The sequence below is a fragment of the Tenrec ecaudatus genome, chromosome 10 (assembly GCF_050624435.1).
Source record: "Tenrec ecaudatus isolate mTenEca1 chromosome 10, mTenEca1.hap1, whole genome shotgun sequence".
In the NCBI taxonomy this organism is placed as follows: domain Eukaryota; kingdom Metazoa; phylum Chordata; class Mammalia; order Afrosoricida; family Tenrecidae; genus Tenrec; species Tenrec ecaudatus.
In genome coordinates this window covers 130,033,712-130,058,669 of record NC_134539.1, presented here as the reverse complement: position 1 = coordinate 130,058,669, position 24,958 = coordinate 130,033,712, and the positions used below count along the sequence as shown (strand labels likewise).

Here is a 24,958-nt window from a genome sequence, read left to right as displayed (position 1 = left end):
TCATGTGGTGGTGAACCCCCAACCATAAAGTGATTTCGTTTCTATTGCAACACTGTCATTTTCCTACTATTATGAATTGAGCGACCCCTGTGAAAGGGTCGTTTGAACCCCAAAAGGGGTTGCGACCCACAGGTTGAGAACTGCCGCTGTCAGCATATCTTAAGCATCTCTTTTCTAGGAAGCCTTCTGTACCCGTCTCCAGAGGTGTGATCATCCCTCTTGTGTTTCCAGAGGGGCTTTCTCTGCCCCTGGAAAGCACAGGATCCATCCACTCTGAATCACAGCCCAGTGCGCTGTGCCTGTCTCCAGGTGCCTGCTCTCCGAAGGCAGGGACTCATCTCTGGAGGCCTCTCAGTGGCCAACATACAGGGAGTGTTTAATGCAAAGTTCCTGGAATGACTTGGGTAGATAACGAGGAAACGCAGCACTGGGAACCAGACAGAGGACTCAGTAAGTGCGAGCCCACTAGCGGACTAAGCCTCATGGAGGATGAACCTATTAACTGGGATTTGGAATGCCCATCGGCATCAGTTCTTCTGTTCTCCCAAGCAGTCCAGTGCTCAATTCCCCCTTGGGTTTGGATGAGTACGTGAACAGATATTACACCAAAGATGGAGAGCAAATAAACTCATGAAAAAAATGCTCGGTATCTTAGCTATGAAACTTGCAAGCACACAACAAAACAAAACCCACCTAAAAGTTAATACCACTAAACACCTACTAACAAAACTGTTGAGTCATCATTGGACTGCTAATGGCAAGGTTGATAGTTCAAATCCACCAGTGTCTTCGTAGGAAAGAAGATGAGGTTATCCGCTTCTATAAAGATCTATAGTTTAGGGAACTTATAAAGGGCCTCTGAGTTGGAATCCACTCAACGGCAGTGGATTTGGGTTCGAAATGCCTATTGTTGTTAGCAGCATTGAGTCGGTGCTGACTCAGAGCGACCCTGTGTTCCACAGAACGAAACGCCACCCAGTCCTGTGTCACTCTCACTATTGTTTGTGTGCTCGAGCCTATTTAAAATGACTGAATAAGAACAAGCAAACAAAAACTAAATGACATCAAATGCCAAGGAGGATGAAGAGAAGCTGAAATGCTTATATACTGCGGGTACAAATATGAAATGGTACAACTTCTGGAAAACCATTTTTAGTCTGTGATAAACTTGAACAGAAACCTTATAAAACCTGGCTAACTCATACTGCGATGTTCGTCCTGCAGAAACAAAAGGCTCTGTTGGCCCAGAAAACTTGCATGCAAATATTTATCACAGTATCATTCATAATCACCCCAACGCAGGAATAATGACCCCAAAGCCCTTCTGATGAATGACCAAATGACCCGAAGTGTCCCCACGTGGGCTACACTGCTCATCCACACAAAGGAACAAACTGCTGATGCATGAAACGCATGGATGACACTCCAATACATTGTGCTGATGAGAGGATCTCAGGGTTACAACACCCCGTGTATTTGACCTTCTGAAACATGAAAGACTAGCTGCTGGAGCACAGAGGTGGGGAATAAGACTACATCACGCAGGGGCAGCACTAATTCATTTGGAGGATAAGGGAACGGCTTTGTACCCATCACATTTAGAGAATGGCAAAGCAAAAACATGGTTCAATTTTAAAGCATCTAAATAAAAAATGGGGAGTTGCTTGGATTTTTTTAAAAAGTCATAGTATGATTCTCAGGATCTAGGTACAAAGTCATATGTGAAAGGACAGTTACATCCATCAAATATTTAAGGGGGAAAAGTAGCTGAAACATTTCATTTATAAACACATGTAGTAAGTTGAATACTAATTTTCTTTTGTGTGTTTGATTTGGACTAAATTTCATAGTGTTCTTCCAAGCTGTCTTGATTTAAACAACAACAAAAACATTACTCAGACTTTCAGCGGTCATGTAAACATTATTCTTTCATCCAATTTTGTTAAGGAAGAAAATGTCATATGCCTATTTGGATACAAGGTAGCAATCTGATTGAAACAGCATTAAAAACAGACACATCACGAAGTATGCATTTGCAGGTCTAGCTCCCTCCCACCAAGCCTTCTAGCCACAATGAAGTGCCCCAAGAGCAATAATGCGACTGGCAAGGATGGCCCACTGTCTGTGTGGCAGGCACCTGGCTAAGCACTTTGCATGGGCCCTCACACCTCATCTCGAGTGGGATGTGTTATTCCCATTTTACATACAATGACGTTCCCCTAGACAAACAGTTGTTCCCCATTCCACACAGCTAGTGACTGGCTGGGTGGAGAATTTAACTCAGTCCCCAGACTGTGCCTTTTCTAATAAATCGAATTCACAGTGTTGCATTTTGCTTACACGGGAGTATGTGTTGCTGAACGGCTGGAGGAAGGGCTGGCAGCAGCTTCCGTGGCTAAGCGGGTGGTGGCCATCGCAGATGGAGGGGAGTCAGGCCAGTCCGCTCGTCCACCAGCCTGACCAGCGACATCAGCCCCGGCTTTGCAGGCCTGCTCAGCCGTACCCCTGCTCTGCAGTCTGGGAGCCAACTTGCAGCCACTGTGGCCCAACCACACTCCCATCCTACAAAGCCTGCGAGCCAGCGTCCAAGGCCATGTCCTTGGCCTCGTGAGGCCACCTGTGGTCCACTGCTGCAAGACTCTGAGTTTGGGGTCTTTAAAAGCATTCAGGGAAAGTAATTAACAGAGGGAGAACTGATCTCCCCAGGATTTTCTTTTGTTTAAGCTATGAGGCCACAAGACTTCTACACCGTCAGTTGTTGCCATAGTGGATATTAAGGGGCATATCCTAGTAGAAGCCTTCAAACTGGATGTCTTTCCCACCTATTCTTGGCACGTTCTTACAATGGACTCACAAATCTTAGAGCAGAGTGGCCCTCAAAAATAGCTTCGCTAACCTGCTCATGAGTCCAATGAACAAGAGAATATATTTGGACCGTAGGACAGAGCTCAGTTCTTATTTGAACTCACACATTTATCTATTTATATTTATTTATCTATGTATCCCGTATTTATCTCATTGAGATATATTCTACATGTACATGTGTGCATGTATACATACATATACAGATTGCCTCCTGTGTGCCCGATAACTTGTTGAGCAATGATGAAATTAAAAATCAAAATAAGGATCCTAAGGAGCCATTGTCTAGTAAGGCAGCGAAGCAAGGAAGCAGAAGACATGACTCCCCAGTGGTAGGAGAGCTGTTGTTTTGGCAGGAGTATGTGCAGCCACAGAGCCCTGGAAGCTCTAGGCCAGCGGTTCAAACCTTTCTCAGGCCTTGACCCTTTCATACAGTTCCTCATGTGGTGGTGACCCCCAAAACCATAACATTATTTTCATCTCTACTTCATAGCTGTCATTGTGATGAATAGGACGACTCCTGTGAAAGGGTCATTCGAGCCCCAAAGGGGTCGCGGCCCACAGGTTGAGAACCACTGCTCTAGGTTCTAAAGCATGAATAGGAGAAAAGCAAACAAGCCCCCCCCCCCCCCCAAGCACAGAGAACAGTATAGCAAGGAAATGGAAAGCGAGCTAAGAAAGCTCAGAGCAACTTGACTCTCTCTGACCCCTCTGTGCCCTTCGCTCTGTGCTGCAGGCCTGGGCAGCGGTGCCTGGATGCATACACTGGGCAGCGGTGCCTGGATGCATACACTGGGCAGCGGTGCCTGGATGCATACACTGGGCAGCGGTGCCTGGATGCATACACTGCCGTGAGGGAGGGAGAGAGTAGGGGTGTAGGGGTTATTGAGCAGGCTCTTGGCAGAGTATGGTAGGGCCCAGAAGAGCTACCTAGCCCAAGGAGTAGGAAATGGGGAAACAGAACACACAGCTCACGCTAATATAGACTTTGTACTCCAAACAGAATTTTTACATCTTGCTTAATTAAAATCGTACTTTGCAAAACTTGGCAAAAAGCTTGTCCCATTCCAATCTATGCTGCCTAAGTCTTTTGTCTATTCCAAACCTATTAAAGCACAATTTTCTAAATATACCTTCATGTTATCTATAAAATCTCATCCTTTCATTTAATTTTATGGGATAGTAGATTAAAAATGCATATGAAAACCAGGAAATTATCTAAAGAAGATATTTACTTAATAGAAAGAAAAGTCCTCCACCCACAGGAAGCCTTTTTGCTTTCTTTTCATTTTCTTTTAGGTATGAAGGATGGAGAGTGGGAAATCTAAAACGTGAATTAAAATGAGGCTTCATGCCAGTTCATTTGAGTCCAACCCACCGCTGTGAACTCTATACTTAAACAACGTCCCTTCAAAACACTCACGGCCATCAGGATGACTCTGACTCATTGTGACCCTATAGAACAGGGGGGAACTGACCCTGTGGGTTACCAAGACCACAACTGTTTATGGAGTAGAAAGCAGTATCTTACTCCCTTGGAGTAGTTGCTGGTGGTTTTGAACTGCTGACTTATGGTCAGCAGACAAATGAGTAACAACTATACCACCAAGATTCATTATCAATATACCTAGGAGATTATAATCTGTATTTTAACAATATCCCCAAATGGTAAACTGTAGACACAGATGCAACATAGATAGAGTGGAAATTTAAATTCTCAGCAGGGGTCACATCAGCATGAACTGGTTCAAAACTCTGATTTATAGTTACCACTGTGGTATAGGTAGATAAACAGAAAGGCAAAGAGACAGATACATATATCCGCCCATCCATACCTGGAGATAGAGATATATAGTAGGCATATGTGTGTGCATGTGTGTGATGAATACATATTGTAGATGCTATATAAAAGGCAGCTTCAAAACTTTGTGGAACATGGAATTAGAAGATAATGAAAAATTTCCATGAACATTGGGAAGCCCTAACATACAGTACATCTTTTCTTAACATTGAATAGGGAAGCAGCAAAAGCCGTGTTGCATTAGGTAAATCTGCCGCACAAGCCCCTTCAGAGTACTGAAGAGCAGGGATGTTACTTTGAGGACTAAGTTCCACCTGACCCAAGCCATGGTATTCTTTGTGGCATCATATACATGTGAAAGTTGGGCACCGAACAAGGCAGCCCAAAGGAAAATCGATGCCCTTGAATAGCGGTGCTGGGAGGACTATCGGGAGTGCCACGGGCTGCTCAGAGGACAAACCAGCGAGTTGGAAGAAGTAAGGCCAGAACCCTCCGTAGAGGTAAGGATGGTGGGATTGCATTTTACATACTTCGCACACAGGTCAGGAGAAACCAGTCCCTGGAGAAGGACATCATGTGAGGGAAAGTGGAGGGGCAGCGAAGGGGAAGGCCTTTGATGACAGGGATTGACACGTGGCTGCTTCAATGGGTTCAGGCATAGAAACAATTGTGAGTGTGGCACAGGACCACACAGTGCTTCCTTCAGTTGTGCATAGGGTCGCTATGGGTCAGAGCCGTTTCGAAGGAACCTAGCAACATTACACATATATGTGTGAATATATATATATGCTATACATGAATATGAAACTATACACACATATATGTAATGGGTATACAAACTGAAACTCACCACCATCAAGTCAAAGCCTACTCACAGTGGCCTTACAGGAAAGGATAGGATTGGTCCTGGAAGGTCCTGAGACTGTAACTCTTTACTGGAGTAGAAATCCCCATTGCTCTCCCTTGGAGCAGCTGGTGGTTTCAAACTGCTGACCTTGAGATCATAGCCCAATGCATAACCACTATGGTACCAAGGCTCCTTGAATATGTGTACTCACACACACACACACGCACATATATACACAAATGCAAATGTTATGCTGCTACTATCTTGGCCTGAGTTTTATATCACAAAGCATAGATCTGTTGCTACTCAAATATGGTGAGCCTGGCTTCTTCAGAATTCTATGAACTGAGAACTCACACGGACTAATTGATATACCAGAATAAAAGCATAATAATTATTTTTAATCATTTTATTGGGGACTCGTACAACTCTTATCACAATCTATACATCCACCCACTGTGCTAAGCACATTTGTACATTTCTTGTCATCATCACTGAACCCTTGGTATCAGCTCCTCAGTTTTCCCCTCCCTCCCCGTAACCGTTCTCTCAGGAACCCGTGATAATTTATGAATTACTATTATCTCATGTCTTACACTGACAGATTTCTCCCTTCACCCACTTTTCTGTTGTCCGACCCCAGGGAGGGGATTATATGTAGAGCCTTGTATTCAGTTCCCCCTTTTCCAACCCGCTTTCCCTCCACCCTCCCAGTATCACCACTCTCCCCACTGGTCCTGCAGGGATCATCTGTACTAGATTCCCTGTGTTTCCAGTTCCTATCTGTACCAGTGTACATCCTCTGGTCTAGCCAGATTTTAAAGGTAGAATTGGGATCATGATAGTGGGGGGGGGGGATGGGGAGAAAGCATTTAAGAACTAGAGGAAAGTTGTATGCTTCATCGTTGCTACACTTCACCATGACTGGCTCATCTCCTCTCTGTGACTCTTTTGTAAGGGCACGTCCAGTTGCCTATAGGTGGGCTTTGGGTCCCCACTCCGCCGTCCCCCTCATTCACAATGGTATGATTTTTTGTTCTTTTATGCCTGATACCTGATCCCATCGATACTTCGTGATCACACATGCTGGTGTGTTCTTCCATGTGGCTTTGTTGCTTCTGAGTTAGATGGCCACTTGTTATCTTCAAGCCTTTAAGACCCCAGATGCTATATCTTTTGATAGCCAGGCACCATCAGAAAAGCAGAATTCTTTGGGGGTCTAATTACTAGCCTTTCCAAAATTACTATAGCAAAATTGTCATAGATTATTTCAAAGTATTTTTTCTCCAAAGAGTTTTTTGTTTATTTATTGTGTTGGCCAGGTTGACTAGAGAAAAAAATCCAGAGACACTCAAATATATGCAAGAAGGAGCTTAAATCAAGAAGTAATTATATATTGAGAAAACATTCCAGGCCAGTTAAACCCAAGGCCCTGTGTCTAATACTAGTCCATAAGTCCCTCTTCCGACACACGTGGACATATGCAATGATGCATTCTGCAGGAAAACCACAGGCCAGTGAGTGTAAAGTTGTGCGGATCCAGTGGCGGTGGCTCTGGCAACAACCAAGGTAAGCCCGCAGGAAGGTGAAGCAGAGAGAGAAGGGTGGATTCCCAGGGCCTCCTTATGAGAAGGCCACGCCCACAAGGAAGCACCCTCAGGCTGTGACTTGACTGACGAGTGAAACTCCACCCTTCAGTTTTATACATCTTTAAGTTGACGTGAAATGATGTAACTCCCACACTAATGGAAGAGAAACACCTACACTTCAGTAATCAGAGGTAGAGAGGAGCTAAGAAACATCCAGCAATCATAAGAGGAAGTAAAGCGGGGAGGGGAAGCCAGGGAGAAAGTGACCCTGGATGCATTAAGGAACTTTAATTTTCAAAACATTCCCACTTGGGCACAAATGGCTTGGTGTGAATTATATCAAATATTTAACAAGTAGGTCAAGGACTACAGAGGATATACTGCTTTAAAATATTGCACAGTTGCCTTGGCATTTGATAGTAATTGGGACTAACTTGCTCATGGGTGTGATTCTAAATATGGATTTCAAAACACACAATCAGAGAAATTCCAGACAGGCTTTCTGCATTTTAGAAAATTGCCATCAATGATTTAGTAGCCTAAGACCTAGTCTTGGACCAATAATTGTGTACACGTCTTGCTTTATACATGCTTGGACCTAGATAAGTGGAATAAAGAGGGTCTAGAATTCACCTAGATTGTAATATTTTATAGACAGCTGTGAGCTTATAATTTTTTTCTATAAAGGCCAGGATCATGATTATTATCTCCATTAAAAATAAACACCCTCTCATTTCTACCCAATAATTTCTTCTCTAAAAAAGCACACAAGACTTAGCAAGATGGTGTTTATATCTGCCCTTGGACATGACAAATCAAAGATAAATCTGTGTGTGAGATGTGGATCCTTGTTCTTGAAGAAATCTTTAAAAACTCTTGCCTTATATTGCTGCAATGTAAGTGCTTGGTTAGAACTATTGGAAGATGATCTTTGATAGTGGGTAAATCAATGACTCATCATTCTGAAAAGCAACCACAATGGAAATTTATCATTTGCTTATCAGAATGTAGGATTATCTCAGGTAACAGTGGTATGGAATTGAAAATTACTTTTTGTTCACTATTTTTTCAAAAGTGGTAAGACAGAATGCATAAAAGACATGGAGAGAATATTTTTTAAATATTTACTGGTGTATTTTTTTAGATTTCACTACTTTAAAATAAACCCACATTTTACATATAGTTGTTGGTAGGTGCCTTTGAGTCAATACCAATTCCTAAAACACCCTTACAGGCACATATTGCCTATCTTTTGGTTACCAACCCCGTTTTTGACCAGTGAGGGAGGTAGTTTATTGTGCCAACCTGGTCAATGAACACATGTGGGACTAATACAAGGGCGGAGGGATAAGTGACTCGGTGAGCTACCCCTTTCGAGTTCTCGGGTCTCTTGCTTTCTGATGGTTGGACCAGGGTGCAGCTGCCTTAGTCAGTTCCCTGCTTCAGCTGGCAAGGTTCACTTCCTGCAGGACATCCCTGAGGAGAAGCCACCTGGATCTACCCCGATGCAGCCCTGGGTGCTGGAGCACCCGTGTGGAGAGAGACCCCTGCCAGCGCTGAGACGCTGACACGCTCACTGATTCAGCTTTCCTCCTACAGTCAGTGTCATAGTGTGTGCTTTGTGAGATGGAGGAGGAACTGTGTGGATTGGTGTTGGACATATAGGTTACTGGACTAATGTTGGACTTGGGGCTTGGGCAGCACTGCGCTGGGGTGTTTTTCTTGCACTTACCCTTTGTATAAAACTCTCTTATACACGAGTTTCTGTGATTTGTTTCTCTAAAGTACCCAGACTAGCACTACGATAGTACTATCCAAAAATTCCAAACCTAACTCACTGCCCTCAAGTCAGTGCCGACTCACAGCAGCCCTGTAGGAGAGGGTAGACTTGTCCCTGTGTTTCTGAGGCTGTACCTTTTTATGGGCGCAGAAAGGCCCATCTTTCTGGTGGTTTGACACTGCTGACCTTGTGGCTCACAGTCCAAAGCTTAACCCCTAAGCCACCAGGGAGGGCTTCTCTCAGAATTCCTACGTTACATATATTCCTATGTGAAATGCTTTTTGTTAACATATAGTATATATACACTCAAGATCTATTTTGTTAGTTTAAGGTAGTATACACATTTGAAGACTATAACTTTTTCTTAGAAATTATGAAAAGCAATTTTTAATAAAAAATTAAATTCAGATTACATTAAATGAAAGAGAATTACAATAAAAATAAGAGGGGGGAAGACAAACAATGAAGAAAGTCAACAAAACTAAAAATTATTTCTTACAAAAGATGAATAAAATTTGTAAAGCTCCAATAATACTAGCTATGAAAACAAGAAATCAAAAATCACTACATCAAATATATAGTGGGGACATGTCTACAGACATTACTCAATAAGAGGTAGATCGTATCCTTTTTATGACAATGAAGTCAACAACTTAGATGTTATTGTTAGCTGCCATCAGTTCAGATCAAACCAACAGTATCCCTGTGTCCAATAGAAGGAACCACTGCCTGGTCTTGAACCAACCTCACAATCCTTGCTATGTTGGAGTCCACTGCTGCAGTCAGTGTGTCCGTCCCTCTCACCGCGGGTCTCCCTCCTTATTCCAGATGCGCTACTTCATCACACACGATGTTCTTCTCTGGGAGCGCTTCCTCCTGCTCACATAATCCAAGTACAAGGGGCAAAGTTTTGCCATCTTTGCTTCTAAGATGCATTCTGCCAGCACTTTTTTCAACACCAACTTGTTTGGTCCATTGGTAGTCCATGGTATGTACAATATTCCTGGCCAACAGCACAATTCAAAGGCATCAATTCTTTTTCAATCTTCCTAATTCATTTTCCAGCGTATATAGACATTTAAAATACCAGGGCTTGGTCCACATGCAGCTTGGTCTTCAAAGTGACATCTTTGCTTTTAAACACAGTATAGAGCTCTTGGGTAGCAGGTTTTCCCAAGACAGTGTGTCCTTTGATTTCTTGACTTCTGCTTCCTTGGACATTGGTTAGGGATACCAATAAAATGAAATCCTTAACAATTTCTTCTTACAAAATCCTTATCAAGACCTTTACTTCCTCTAGCACGATGCTGCTTATTGATCCAGTTATGAGATGGCTTGTTTCCTTTACATTAAGGCATAATCCATACTATAGTCTTTGAGTTAATCAAAGTGCTTTAAATCCTCATGCATTCCAGCAAGCAAGATTGTGTTCTCTGTACGGTACAGCTTGTAACTGAGTCTAACTCCAAACCCGATGCCACTTCCTTCTTCAGGTGGTCCATCTTCTCAGATTATTACCTCAGCACACAGATCGAATAAGCACGGTGAACCGATAAGATCCTGACATCCTTCCCTGGTTTTAAACAACTCGGAATCACCTTGTTCTGTTCAACGGACGGTCTCTCAGTTTAAATACAGCTTTTACATGAACATACTTCACTCTTCTGGAATTCCCATTCTTCACATTGGTCATAATTGGTTATGATCCATGGAATCAAACACAAGTAAACAGCTAAGATTCATCAAATGCCAGCAATACTTTTCATGGACTTTTGACTTAGATGAAAATGGACAAAATTCATGAAACGTAAAACTTAGCAAAACTGACACAGAAAGGAAGAGGACGCCTCAACAGCCCTGTGTACATACGGCAATTTTAACGTTTAAAAATGTCCCACTCGGGCACAGATGGCTTCATTGGTGAGTTCTATCAAACATCTAAGGGTTTTACTGAAATTTAGCTAAACAAAATCCACTGTTGTATGGATTCCAACTCATGTCAATCCTGTAAAGGTCAAGGCAGACGTGCCCCAGGGGGCTCTAGGACTGTAACTGTCTTTCCCATGGAGCGGCTGGTGGGTTCGAGCCCCCAATCTTTTGTTTGTGGTGGAACACCTTAACCACTAAGCCACTGGCATCCCTCAAACGTACTCAGAAATGTAACAAAACATCTAGAATAACCAAAACCTAGAAAGAAGAACCATCGGAGGACTCCTACAGCTAGGATAATCAAAATGCTGACATACTGATAAATGAATATATTATTTGAACAGAAGAAAATTTTCAGAAATAAACACGCATATATGCATGCAACTTATTTTATAAAGAGGCATTAAAGAAGTTCAATGGGGCAAAGGAACAATGCAAACTAATTTTTGTTCAGAACAAGTACACACTTGATATGAGATTAATTATGGACTTAAATGAAAAGTTGAGCCTAGTGTACTTCTAGAAAAAGGGCACAAAGGTTCTTAGGCAGGACCCAATAATCAAGAAGTAAAAACAGAATGGATAATATGCCATCAAAGTTAAAAATGTGCTACTCATCCAAAGACAATGTTGAAAAATGAGTAGATAAGTAAAAGGCTTGGGAAATATTTACAAACATGTGTCTGCCAAAGACTTATTTGTAAAACAACTCCACTCCTACAGTCTATAATACAACATCAAAGAACCTAATTTAAAACCGTGGGCAAAAACTTGAGCCAACAGAAAACATGAGATTCAAGCAGCCAAAAAAATATATGAAAAAGTGCTCAACACCATTAGTTATCAGGGAGAGACACACGGAATACGCCGTGGATTCCCATCAAGTAGAAAAGGTAAAGTTGAAAATATTAGCGACAGTGAACAGACGGGGGTGGAATACCTCCAATCCCCAGCCATCGCAGGTGCAACCATTTCATAATGGCTCAAGGTACCAGAATTCCTGGTAGTTTCATCAAAGGTTTCACATGCACCTACGCAATAATCCAGACTTTTCATACCTAGGTATTTATCCCAGACAAAAAATGTGAACCCGTGAAGACTTATTCACCAATGTTCCTAACAGCTTGGTTGATCAGATCTAAAACTGGCAACACCCCAATGGCCAGCAAGAGAAGCACTGATGACACCGGGGTGGAGATCGCCAGTCCCTCCCTGGGACAATCAGCGACGCGCTACCGACACATACCACAAAAGAGATGTTCCCCGAACCAAAAGTCAGCAGAAAATAGTGCGCCCAGAACGACTGCACCGGCAGGAAATGGTAGGAAGGCGAACTAATCTGGGAGGAATGGAAGCACCACAGCTGTGGCCTCTTGAGAGGGCTGATGGCTGGGAGGGTCAGAGGGAACACTTTGGAGAGATGCAAATACTCTATAACTCAATGGGCTTGTGCGTTAGTCCTTTACATTGGTCAATAGTCACTGAACTTCACACCGAAGAGATGTGCACTTCACTCTATGCAAATTATACCTCAATTAAAAAACAAAACCACTGTAAGAAGACTGAGCATGTGATGGGAGGGTACCTGCGGGCACAGTGACATGGGGCTGCTCACCCTCCAGCCACCTCCAGGGAGAAACAGGAGGCTCTCTGGTCCCCCGAAGATTTACAGCCTCAGAAACTCTGGATAGGAAGAGACTCGTAATCGGGTTTGCTTTGGGAGTTTTACTTCCCTCAGCCCCTTCCTTTATTCCTCCCTTCTCCTCTCCCTGCCTACCTGCCAGTCAGCCTGCCTTTCTCTCTCTCCCTCCGTTCTTTCTGTGACTGAGAAATAATGATCAAAGGACAACAAGAATACCAGATTTTGACAACACTGAGATCTCTTTGACTGTAGGGAACATAACTTTGAAGAACAAAAGAACTCAATTAACCCACTGAATGTTATCTGTTGTCTCCTCTCAGTAACGTGTTACACAGTAAACAGGACTTAACATAAAAAGTGCTAAAGATCCAAGGTGCACTTGGGAAAATTGCCACTCAGGCACCTGGGAAGATTAAAAGATTATCAGATGTAGGCCTAGAGCCCTAATCATGAATTTCAACATCATCCCTCTCAAGTTATAAAAACCTCTTAGAACTCCTCTGCTACCGCAAATAGGGAGAGCGGTGCTGGCTGCGCAAGCATCACGATATATTGAAAACTGAGCATAAATAGTAGAGGCATTGTGTCTTCTAAAGAGCGCTTTTCCTGATATTGAACATTTGCCAACACATCCACTGTCGACTCATCTCCTCGGTGGCCTGGCTGGGGTGGTAATAAAAGCCGGTGTGTAGGGAAGTGTGTTATTCTGGGTACTTTAGAGAAACAAATCCACAGAAACCCATATGTATAAGAGAGTTTTATATAGAGGTTAAGTGCACATAAAGAAAACATCCCAACCCAGCTCTGCCCAAGCCCACAAATCCAACATCAACCCATATGTCCAACACCAATCCACAAAGTCCTCCTCCATCTCACAAAACACACGCAATGACACTGACTGCAGGAGGAAAGCCGAGTCAGTGAACATGTAATCGTCTCAGCACTGGCAGGGGTCTCCACAGGGCTGCTCCATTGGAGCACTGGCAGGGCTGCATTGGGGTAGGTCTATGCGGCTTCTCCTCAGGGATGTCTTACAGGAAGTGAGTCTTGCCAGCTGAAGCAGGGAACTGGCTAAGGCAGCTGAACCCTGGACCGAGCATCACAAAGCAAGAACCTGAGAACTAGAAAGATGAGGCCCACGGAGCCATTTATCTCTCCGCCCAATTAACCCCGCATGTGTTTATCAGCCAGGTTGGCACAATAAACATAACTATGTCAGGAAGACTGATCACTATCATCAAAAACAACGAGAGGCTCCATTTTTTGATGGGCTTAGATTATTCAATCAGGGTCTATTTAGACTTTTACCCATATTCTACCAAGGTTATGGACTGTTTTGCCTCTGTGATGTAAAGGTGTCCAACGTTCCCATGTCAATGACCTCACTAGCCTTCAGCATGTTCAAGCTACATTTCTGGCCACCTCTCAGGCTTTTTCAGAAGCCTGGAAGCTCAATTCGAGCAAATGCTTTATAATATTAAACTTTTTGTCCTTGTGACCCAATGAATTCCAGGGAAAACCAATTGCTCCTGAATCAGCTGTGACTCACAGTGACCCTGTAGGCGTCAGAGTAGAACTGTTTCGCGGATTTAGCTGGCTGACTCTCTGGAACGTGATCACCAGGCCTTTCTTACAAGAAGCCCCTGGGTTGCCTTGAACTCCTAACCTTTGGATTGCAGCAGAGCATATTGGCCATTTGTATCACCCAGGGATTCCTTCAAGCCCAGGTTGCTATTAGTTACCACTGAGGCGACCCATCGGCTGATCTTAGAAGTAGATCACAAGGTGAGTCTGGTAATTTACCTTAACTCGAAACCCCCTTTGAAACCTGTGCAGCAACACATAAGCCACCACTGAAAGACAGGTGGTCGCCGTGACTGAGGTACATCAGCAGGGAACTGAATATAGGCCTCCCACATGCAAGGAAAAAATCCTGCCACAAAGCCACCAGCACGCTCTTTCTATCCACTAAAGGAAAAAGAAAAATAAAGATAAGAAGCTTGTTGCTGGCAAACTGATTCCAAATCACAGTGCCCTGGAGGGCAGAGTGGCACTGCCACCCTGCGTTTAGCAGCCCCACCTGTAACCCAACATACTCCGGGGGGGAGGGGGGGCTCCTCCTAACTGGAGAAGGAGGGTTCCGTGAGGCCCATTTGTGAAAACGAGAAAACGGGGAGCTCAGGCGAGCAAGGGCATCTTTGTCACTCTAAGAGAGGAGAGCGCCAAGCTCAGTCATGGATGAATTCCAGGTCTCCTGTACTTCCCGGTGCTCCATGACTCTTCCTTGGGGATGTCTAGTTCTCACTCCCTCTCCTCCCTTGTAACAAGAAACACTTCATTTTAGAGTAAGCTTTCGTTGGTTGTCAATTTCATGAAGAGACTTTTCATTCAGGGCATTCGGTTATAGTTTGGATTTTTCATTTACCTCAAATCATTCTCAGTAATATTGCTTTTATCTCTAGTTCAATCGGGTTCACCTCTCAGAGTGCATGTTCAATTCTGCTTTGGGAAATGCTCTATTTTTTCTTGTTTTTGTGATTCCAAGCTCTCTTCAGTTTTGTCTGTGGTTCACTGGAAGAGAATATGCCATTGGTCTCCCACGAAGCAACTCTTTCCGCATGACATCCTGGAGTGCTCCCGGTCAGCTCTGTAGACGTCAGCAAACCTAACCACGTTGCAAGCTATACCAGGAGGTACCCCCCCACACACAACCCCAACACACCCATGCTCATTTGTTTTTTTGATGTGAGGGGGACAGTGCATTTGGAATTCATTGCACCAGGTCAGACTGTTATTTGAGCTTTCTATTTAGAGGTTCTGAAAGATTGCGTAACAGCATGTAACAAAAAAGACTTGGTTTGTGGCAGATGGGGGCTGGTCTTGCCACCATGACAATGTACCTGCTCACACTGCCATCTCAGTGCGTCAGTTTTTGGCAAAACAAACAAAAATCCCCAGCATGCCTCTCTTGTTCCCCACACCTCACTCACCTGGTCTCTCTCCTTGAGACTTTGGCTTCCACAAATGAAAAGGGACACGAAAGGACAATGATTTGCGGCATACAAGAGATGAAGAGAAAAAAAAAAAAGAGGGAGATCCTGTCAGTCTTCCAAACACATGAGTTTGAAAAATGTTTCCAAGAATGGAATTGCAGATTTGACTAATGTATTAAATGCAATGGGGAGTACTTTGAAAGTGATAAGGTTGTTTTGTTTTAAAAAATGTAAATACATAGCTTTGAAAAAAAATCCATTTTGGGGGGTGGGCACCCTCTCATATTCCTATCTCTAATGCATTCTGCCATCCTGGATGATTTTTCTTTCTCTATGATACACAGCTTGGGGGTTAATGTACTCAATCTATCTCACTTCAGGAATTCTGATTGATTTCTTCCAGCTTACTGTGCTGTTGCCCAACTCCTGCAGAACCTTCACAAGTGATCCACTCCTGGAGTGCTTCTTCTCTGGCCCCTTGATTGTAATAACATGCTCTACGTCAACAGTTCCTAGGTCTTCTGTGTTTACTCTGATCAAAGCTACTTTAGTGTTTTAGAAGATGATTTCATAGATAATATATACACACTACCTTGTTTTCTTTCTGTTGATTTAAAATCATAATGCAAAAGCAAAACAAGATAAGACAGCCTGCAGCTGTGTGGCAAGCAATGAAAGAATGCTATCATTAGACCAAGGTCTAGCAAGCCAAGAATGCTATCATTAGACCAAGGTCTAGCAAACAAAGCCATAACAAGATGGTCTGACAAGATGGTGTGATTACTTAACAATGGCAATAGACGAAGTTAGTCACTGCTACCCAAGCATTCACGAGGAAAGATGTAATTTTAAATGAGCAGCATGGCTGCAGGATGAAGAACATGTAACAGTGGAGCCCCTGCTGGCACGGCCGCTCTGTCATATGGCCCCTTTGTCACTGAGCTTATAGTGGTTTCTAACCATTAAGACCTCTGCTGCTAACCGAAACGTGACAGTTCAAGTCCAAGCAGAGGCACTTTGGAAGAAACACCTGAGACGCTACTAAATAATTCTTCCCTGAAAGCTTTTGGGAGCACAGTGCTACTCTGACGCACATGGGGTCCCCATCAGTCAGAGTTGACTTCATGGTGCCTGATTTGTTCCGTTTGTTTATTCTGGACTATGGTGAAGGATGGTTAAGAAAAAGAGGACCAGTCTTGGTGAGGCAAAATGCCACCTATTGGAACAGGTATCTGAATGCACGGGAAGGGTGAAAAATGAAACCTTATCCTTATATCAGTAGCAGACACAGCCCTGTCTTTAAGCCTAGAACTTACGAGAGGGAGAAGACGCTGTCCATATAACCAACCAATCATAAAAAACTCACTCCAAACTCACAGCCATCCAGTTGATGCTGATTCATTTCAACCCAAAACTCCAGAAATTATTAGAAAGGTTAGAGATGTGCAGTGGAATTTCTGAGAGCAGAAATCCTCGTCTTTCTCTCAGAGAGCGGCTGGCGTTTTTGCACTGCTCACCGCGAGGTTAGCAGCCCCAGGCACTGTCGCTACCAGACCAGCTTCTCAAACAAAAGCAAGCTCGCCATCTGAGTCAATGCCAACTCCACTCAGAACAGGGGGAAGATTTCTTCAGCTGTCCTTTTAGGAGTGCCTTGGCTTGTGATCTCTCTAGAAAACATTGTAAATCTTACATCCAGAGGCAGTATGGTCTGAGCATTGACTCTGAACAGGCTAGTGTAGATGTTCATTTGAATTTGCTTCCCCCCGCCAAGTAATTCCTCTTATAGTGTTTGTTAGCCTTCAATGGATTATGAATTGCTTTGCTAATTTTAATGAAATGGGGAAAATGCAAATCTATCCATCTATAATTCTGTACCTTCTATCAGGGAATAATATGAGCAAAATATACAAAATAAACGAAAACAACACGGAAGTCAATGTCACAATATAAGAAGCAAACCAAGTGGAATGCAAGACAAAAATAGCATAAAACTGCAAGTATAAAATAATTTCATGGGTAAAATCTAAATTGGAATTATATTAAGCAATATAACACTGTAGTACAGAAAGCAAAATACAAGGAACATAAGGGACATTTAGAGAATATTATGGAATATGAAGATTTCAGGTGTTTTTCTCAGTTTTTGACTTAAAAAAATAAACCCACAAAAGAGAGTAGAGCTTTTAAACAATATAATAAAATTGATCCAGTACGTGGTGTATATGTGTATCGGAATGGACTCATTCAAGGAGATAGCCTGTAAATATCTTCTATTTAATTATCTATAGGATATCTTTAAAATTAATCATAAGCATACTCACTAAATTAGAAAAGGAAGAACTAATTAAAATATAAGCAGCAAACTACTTGGTGTAAATTCTTCTGCTAATTGTGTCTAACAGAAAATTAAATTCATTACAGGCTTTGATGCTTAGTTCTGTCATGTTGGATAAGTAAAGGTGCCAGGTTGTTTGGGTCCCTGTGATTCTATCTTGGGGTCCCTTCACTGTAGTAAAGTAAAAAATGATTGGTTTCCTTCTGTTTACTATGAGACATTCCAAGCATGTGTTGTAGATAAATGGTGTGCTCCAAAAAATGAATAGGGAAGCCCTAAGCCTCGTATCTCTAGATATAACCCTATTTGGAAATAGAGATTTTTCTTTTGGTAGGTATGTGAGTCTGGGTGGATTAGAGAAAATAAATTCATAGACACTGATATGTGCAAGAGAGAACTTTATATGAAAGAGTGATTGTACATTAAGAAAGCATCCCAGCCCAGTCCAGTTCAAGTCCATAAGTCCGATCTTATCTCATATATCAGTCAATACCAGTCCAAAAATTCCTGTTTAGACTCATGCAGCCACTTGATGCTGAAGGTAGGAAAATCACAGGTGAGTGGGTGCAAAACCTTGTGGATCCAGCGGTGGTGGAAGCATCTCTGCACTGGTGTGGGTCCCCACTTGGCTCCTCTAGCTCCAGGGCTCTGGCTGCAATCAGCATAGCTCCATCAGGCTTGTCATCAGGAATGTCTCGAAGGGAGTGTCTGTATGTCCCGCCTCAAGGGAGCTATTTATTTCCATAGCACCTCCAAATGAGGTCATCAAGCCGTGACCTGATTGACAGGCTAGACTCCAACCCTTCTCAAATTGACAGGTGATTATGTAACTGCCATAGTATGTCTATGAGGCAATATCTGAATAGGGTGGGTCAGTCCTTAACCTAATGATTCCTGAGTGATATTTTATAAAATGAACAAAACAGACACAAATACACATAGAGGAAGACAGATGCCATGCCAGAACCTGTCTGCTAGCAAAAGAGCACTAGGCAATGCTGTCAATTGCTCTCTCCATGAAGCAGGAGCGAGAATGGTCTAGGGAAGAAATTTGGATGGCCAAGACTCTGATTTGGGTTTTTTGTCTCTATAATTGTGAAAAAATACGTGTCCATTCTTTAAAGTCACCCCCTCCTTTTTTTTAAAGCCCTTTTTTATTGGAGGCTCTTACAGCTCTTATGACAATCCATACATCAATTGTATCAAGCATATTTGTACATATGTTGCCATCATTATTTTCTAAACATTTACTTTCTATTTGAGTCCTTGGCATCAGCATCTAAAGTCAGCCATTTGTAGCATATGGTGTGATAGTCACTAAGTAACGGAGGCACATAAAGAGAAGTGACGCCAGATAGATTTCATGAATGCCTATGTTTTGTCATAGGATTCTAATTTTAGTTTTAAAGGCGCATACATGTTTCAGATATAGCTGTGTCTTTTGCCGGTCCGGTCCTCTTCTTTCCTTCTCAACCCCTGTTGCATACTGTATGTCTGTAAGCTTTAGCGTCAGGGAAAATAGAGTTACAGTCTTACTCTTATTGGGAAGATTAAGTAAAATAAAATGTGTAATGAGCTGACAGAGAGATTGATGCTCGGTGGTTACATCTACTCCATCATCATCGCCATCACCACCTTCATCATCCCTGCCAGCGTCACTGCCATTAGTGCCTTTTAGTTATGTATTTGTCTTTTCCAATGACTTTTACCCTGTTGAGATCTAGAACTCGATCTCCCCAAATATAAATATATTGCTTAGTCTAGCTCCTGATCCATAGCCTGTACACAAAACTTATATATCTATACACACACACACACACACACACATACACACACAAATACACACACAGACACACACACATACACACACGCACACACATACACACACGCACACACATATACACACGCACACACACATACACACACATACAGACACACACACATAATAAGAGCTTTACAACTGCATATTCTCCCCTAACGGGAGACATGGTCTGAAAACAGATCAATTGTGCTTCTCTGCAGTTCCCTTAAGCAGGAACTTGGCGGGGATGTAACCCACTGCTCTGGAGTCCATTCTGACTCAAAGCAAGCCTACAGGACGAGTAGAGCTGCTCCCTACGGTTTCTGAGACTGAGCATCCTTTAAGAAACAAACAACCCCATCTTTCTCCTGCTGAGCGTTCTTGTTGTGAACCACCAACTCCAAAAAGTCAGTGGTCAGCAAAGCGTCACTTAACCCACTAAGTCACCAGAACTACAGGCCAGGAAAAAATGGGAAACTATTTATTGGGCTGAACAGCTTGGAAGTAACAGTAATCTCTTAGTTCTTTTATGTGGCCCTGCTATTCTCATTATTAGCATGACCCTTCTCTAATATTTGGCTCCAAAGAAGAAACAGGACAAAATTAAAATCGCTAAATTCAAAGAAAATTCAGGATGCATTGATAATTAGTGGTTATTAAATGCAAAAGTTAGGAACAACAAAGAAGGAAAGTTAGTTGTAAAGTGTGGTAGAAATGACAGCAGATATTGTATGAGAATTTTATAAGACTAACATCATTTTCCTTGAAATAACTTTTTCATCTATGTAACAGAGGTATCAGATGGACTACTTATGTGGAAAGAAACAATGAAGAAGGTCGATATTGTGCATTAGAATCAGGCCAGAGCCTGACTTAGGAGTAGAGCATCAATTGCTCGAATGCAAGTTCAAGTTGAAGCTGATAAATACAAACATAAGTCCATGAGAACAAAGTGTACCCTACCTGGGAAGATTCTGGAACACATCTCCATGGTCATCCAACTCTGAGACCCATATGTGTGCATATTCCAAAAGTATCAACCAAATAAAATGCAAAAATCATTGAGCAACATCATTAATATCAAATGCAAATAAAATTATGCTGAGGTCCATCTGCTACCCTACTGCTGAACCTATAAATATATGCACATAAGTCTATTTCCCCCATAAGCATAAATATATTTACATATGTACATGTCTGTATTTAGGCTTCTCTGTATGCACTTTGCCTCCTTTCCTCTATTTCCTTTCGCTTTCCTCCCGTCCCACTACCATGTTCAGCCTTCATTCTGGTTTCAGTAATTCCTCTCAGTTACCTTGCCCTTGGTCACTCCCTACCAGTCCTCCCTTCCCCTCCCTCCTCTGGTTTTGAACCACTCGTTGTTCCCTTGTCCCTGTGTTGGCCAACACCTCCTCCCTTCCCCTACTTCCCACACTCTCAATACAATAGTACCTCGCCCAGCTAAATGGTCATGGTATGATACCCAACTTCCCGACATGATCACTGAAGACAGATGTGTGTGTAAGCAAATGTGATAAAGAAAGCTGATGGTGCCGGCTATCAAAAAGATAATAGTGTCTGGGGTCTTAAAGGCTTGAAGGCAAACAAGTGGCCATCTAGCTCAGAAGCAACAAAGCCCACAGAGAAGAAGCACACGGCCTAAGCGAATACAAGGTGTTGAATGGACCAGGTAGCAGACACCAAGGAACAAAAACAATCATTGTGTGAGCACCTTCCTCACATAAACACTGAAGACAAAGGTGTGCATAAGCAAGTGTGGTGAAGAAGACTGAGGGTGTCTGGCGACTGAGAGATATAGCATCTGGGGACCTAAAGGCTTGAAAGTAAACAAGCGGCCATCTAGCCCAGAAGCAACAAAGACCACACGGAAGCACCACACCAACATGGGTGATCGTGAAGGGCAGAGGAGACCAGGTCTCAAACAACAAAGGTGGGGGGGGGGTGTCACATCACCGTGAATGAGGGGGAGTGCATGATGGGGACCCAATGCCCATCTGTAGATAGCTGGACATCCCCTCCAGAGGGGTAGTGGGGAGGAGATGAGTCACTCAGGGCTCAGTGTAGCAGCAATGAAACTCAAAACCTTCCTCTAGTTCTTGAATGCTTCCTCCCCTCACAATTGTCATGACCCCAATTCTACCTTGCGGACCTGGTTATACCAGAGGATATACAGCGGGGCAGTAGGGATCTGGTTAATAGGTCACTTTCCTTCTCCTTGAAATGAAGTCACCTAAACAGTCAACAGGGAATCTAGGACAGACGAACCCCTCAATACCAGTGGTGGGAATGGCGACACCGGGAGGGAAGGGGGTGTAGAAAGGGAGAACCGATCTTGGAGATTTATGTGTAACCTCCTCTCTGGGAGATGGGCAATGGGAAGGTGGGTGAGGGGAGACGCTGGGCAGTGTAAGATAAGATAAAATAATTATTTATAAACTATTAAGGGAGCAGGGGGAAGGGGGGGTGGGGAGGAAGGGGGAGGGGAAAAAGGGAAATCGAGCTGATTCCAGGAACCCAAGTGGAAGGCGAATTTTGAGAATGATGAGGGCAACAAATGTATAAGGGTGCTTTGCTCAATTGATGTATGTATGGCTTGTGATAGAGTTGTATGAGCCCCAATAAAAAGATTTATTAATCTAAAAAAATTATGCTGAGGATATTTTTTTAAATGGTTGCACCTGTACACTGACAGCAAAGTGCCAGAAATACAGCAAAATTCAGTAGAAATTATGAAACGAGAAATATCTTTGCTGATGTCAGTCAGATGGACCCTGGCTGAAAGCAAGGATTCCAGAAAGATGTTTCTATGTGCTTTATTGGAATGTGTGCGTCATAACAAATTCTAAATCACATTGCAGAGAATGGGAGTTCTGGAATCCTTTATTTTCGCTCAAGTAGAACCTACCTGGAAAGGGACCAAGAGGCAGCCATTCAAACAGAACCAAGGAAGTCTGCATGACCGAGAATCAGGAAAGGTGGGCATCAGGATGCGCCCTCCCACCACAGTGCCTCAACCTGTACGCGGAGGAAGTCAGCACAGGAGATGCACCATACGCAGAAGAACCCCACGCGAGACTTAGAGGAAACTCCTAACAACCCACTGTACACAGATGACACACGCCTGCTTGCGGAAGGAGAAGAAAGCTGAAAGCACTCGCTGGGAAAGATCAGACTTCAGCCTTCACGATGAAGCACGACTCAATGTAAACAACACAAAAATCCTTACAACTGGCCCAAGAACAACAACATAACAAATGGAGGACACACTCATTGCCACCGAGATGGTTGTGACTAAGAGCAATCTTATGGACACGGTAGGCCTGTCCTTGTGGCTTTCTGAGACGGTTAACTCTACAAAAGGAGAACGCCGGGTCTTTCTCCGCTGAAGAAGGCTGGTGGCTTTGAACTGCTGACTTCTCATTTAGCAGGCCCACATGCTACCCCTCTGCCATCAGACGTCTTAAATGGAGAAACGACTGACGTTATTAAGGATTCCAGTTGACTTAGATCCACCGTCAACAGCCAATGGAAGCAGCAGTCGAGAAATCAAATGGTGTATATTGCATTGAGTAAATACTGCAAAAGATCTCTTTAACAAGTTCAAAAGCACAGATGTTCCTGCGAGGGTTGATCTGCCTACTTCAACGACCTCACATCCAAGAGAAGCTGTGCAATTGGTGCGTTTTAATTTTGGCATCGGGAAGAATATTGAATAAGCCATGATCCACTAGAAAAAGAAACCAATCTATTTTGGAAAAACAGCCAGAACGCTCCTTAGAAGCAAGGATGATGTGTGTGCGTCTCCCCCACTTTGGGCATATTCCCAGGGAGGACCATTCCTTGGAGAAAAATATGGTACTTGGTGGAGGAGAGCATCAGAGATACAAAGGAGGACCCGCAACGAGACGGACTGATACAGTGGTTACAAGAGTAGATGGTGCAGGACCGCACAATGTCTCCTGTTGTACTGAGGTTGATCTGGCTCAAAACTAACTGGACAGTAACAACAAGAAAGTTCAGCAACTACATTTAATCTTGGACAGATGTACAACTGTCTTCTGGCAGCCTTCATACCCTCTTTGGTTAAGAGCAAGCTTTTAGACGGCCATCACTCGACACGCGCCTCTTATTCAATTATTGAGATTTACCGACATAAAGAAGCAGAGCTTGCCTTTTAAAATTATTTGCAATAAAACTCAATTTTGTTTACTTGATGCTAAATACTGATAGTTAAGGCAGTGGCAGCCAATCTTACCCATTTCCCCCCATACGCTAATTAAGCATTTTAGTGCAGAGATCAGCATAATTAAAGAATTAGGAAACAATGAGGAGTGCTCGGGATAATTTGTATTATCAGTGCGCTGGCGCATTTGGGTCCAGATATCGGCATTTGATTGGCAGGCCTTTATTAAGTTTTGGCAGTACTGAGGTAGGCTGGAGCTCCTTTATGAGACTCTTGCACATTAATCCAAGCTCTGCTTCTCGTTAATACTGATGAGTGAAGGCAGTTAACTGAATTATGTATGAAGCACTGCTGATTAAATAATATTTCACTCCGCACTATAGAATTAGCTCTGCTGGATTAACATCCACTGCTATCTCTGACACTGAATGTCATAAGGACCTCTTCTCAAGCATGCATTCGGATTCCTTCCCATCTGTTCATCCAACGCCGTGCCTCACCACTGGAACCAACTACCCTTCAGCTCTGACATGAGGTCACTGGAACTTATCCGTCAGCACCTGTGTCCTCCCCCACTGTCTCCAGCATTCCAAGGAAATTATGATTTTTTAATACGCTCTGGAACATCACAGAAGTTCTAATAATTCATTATTTTGCACTGCATAAAGAACAGGAAGGGAAAATAAATACTTCCAATCAGCCTTGAAAATGAAAGTATGGTTTGGGGCTCCATCTGTGTGGCAGATTATGTGTTTGGACCTTCGCTTTCTTCTCATCTAAATCCAATTGATGGCTATTGAGGAAACAAGATGAGCGTTCTCCCCAAGAATGATGCATTCAACCTTCTTCTCTTTTCCCAGTGCCTGTCTCCGCCCCACTTTCCTTCCATCTTTTTCTTCTATTGAAAAAGGATTGCGTGTCAGACACTGTGTCGGGTGCTGCATAAAGAGACAAAGAAGCTGTGACTGCTCTTTTAGCAGAACCCACATCTTCATAACCAAGAATAATCGATATGCAGAGACTTTACATATTATGTGATCGGTTGATAGTAGAGGTATGAACAGAGCAGAGGCCAGACTACCTAATCCTTGCTGGGGGGTGGGGGGTGGTCGGAAATAGCAAATGCATAAGCCCCAGAAAAGAAGTAAGACTTTTCAAGGTCCTGAAGCGCACGG

General features: G+C 43.1%; 1 protein-coding gene across 1 annotated transcript in view; it reads right to left on the bottom strand.

Moving 5' to 3' along the window:
* Nucleotides 1-24,958, bottom strand: part of CA10 (carbonic anhydrase 10) — a 569,229-nt gene that overhangs the window by 375,840 nt on the left and 168,431 nt on the right. The gene's annotated exons all lie outside the window — the stretch shown is intronic.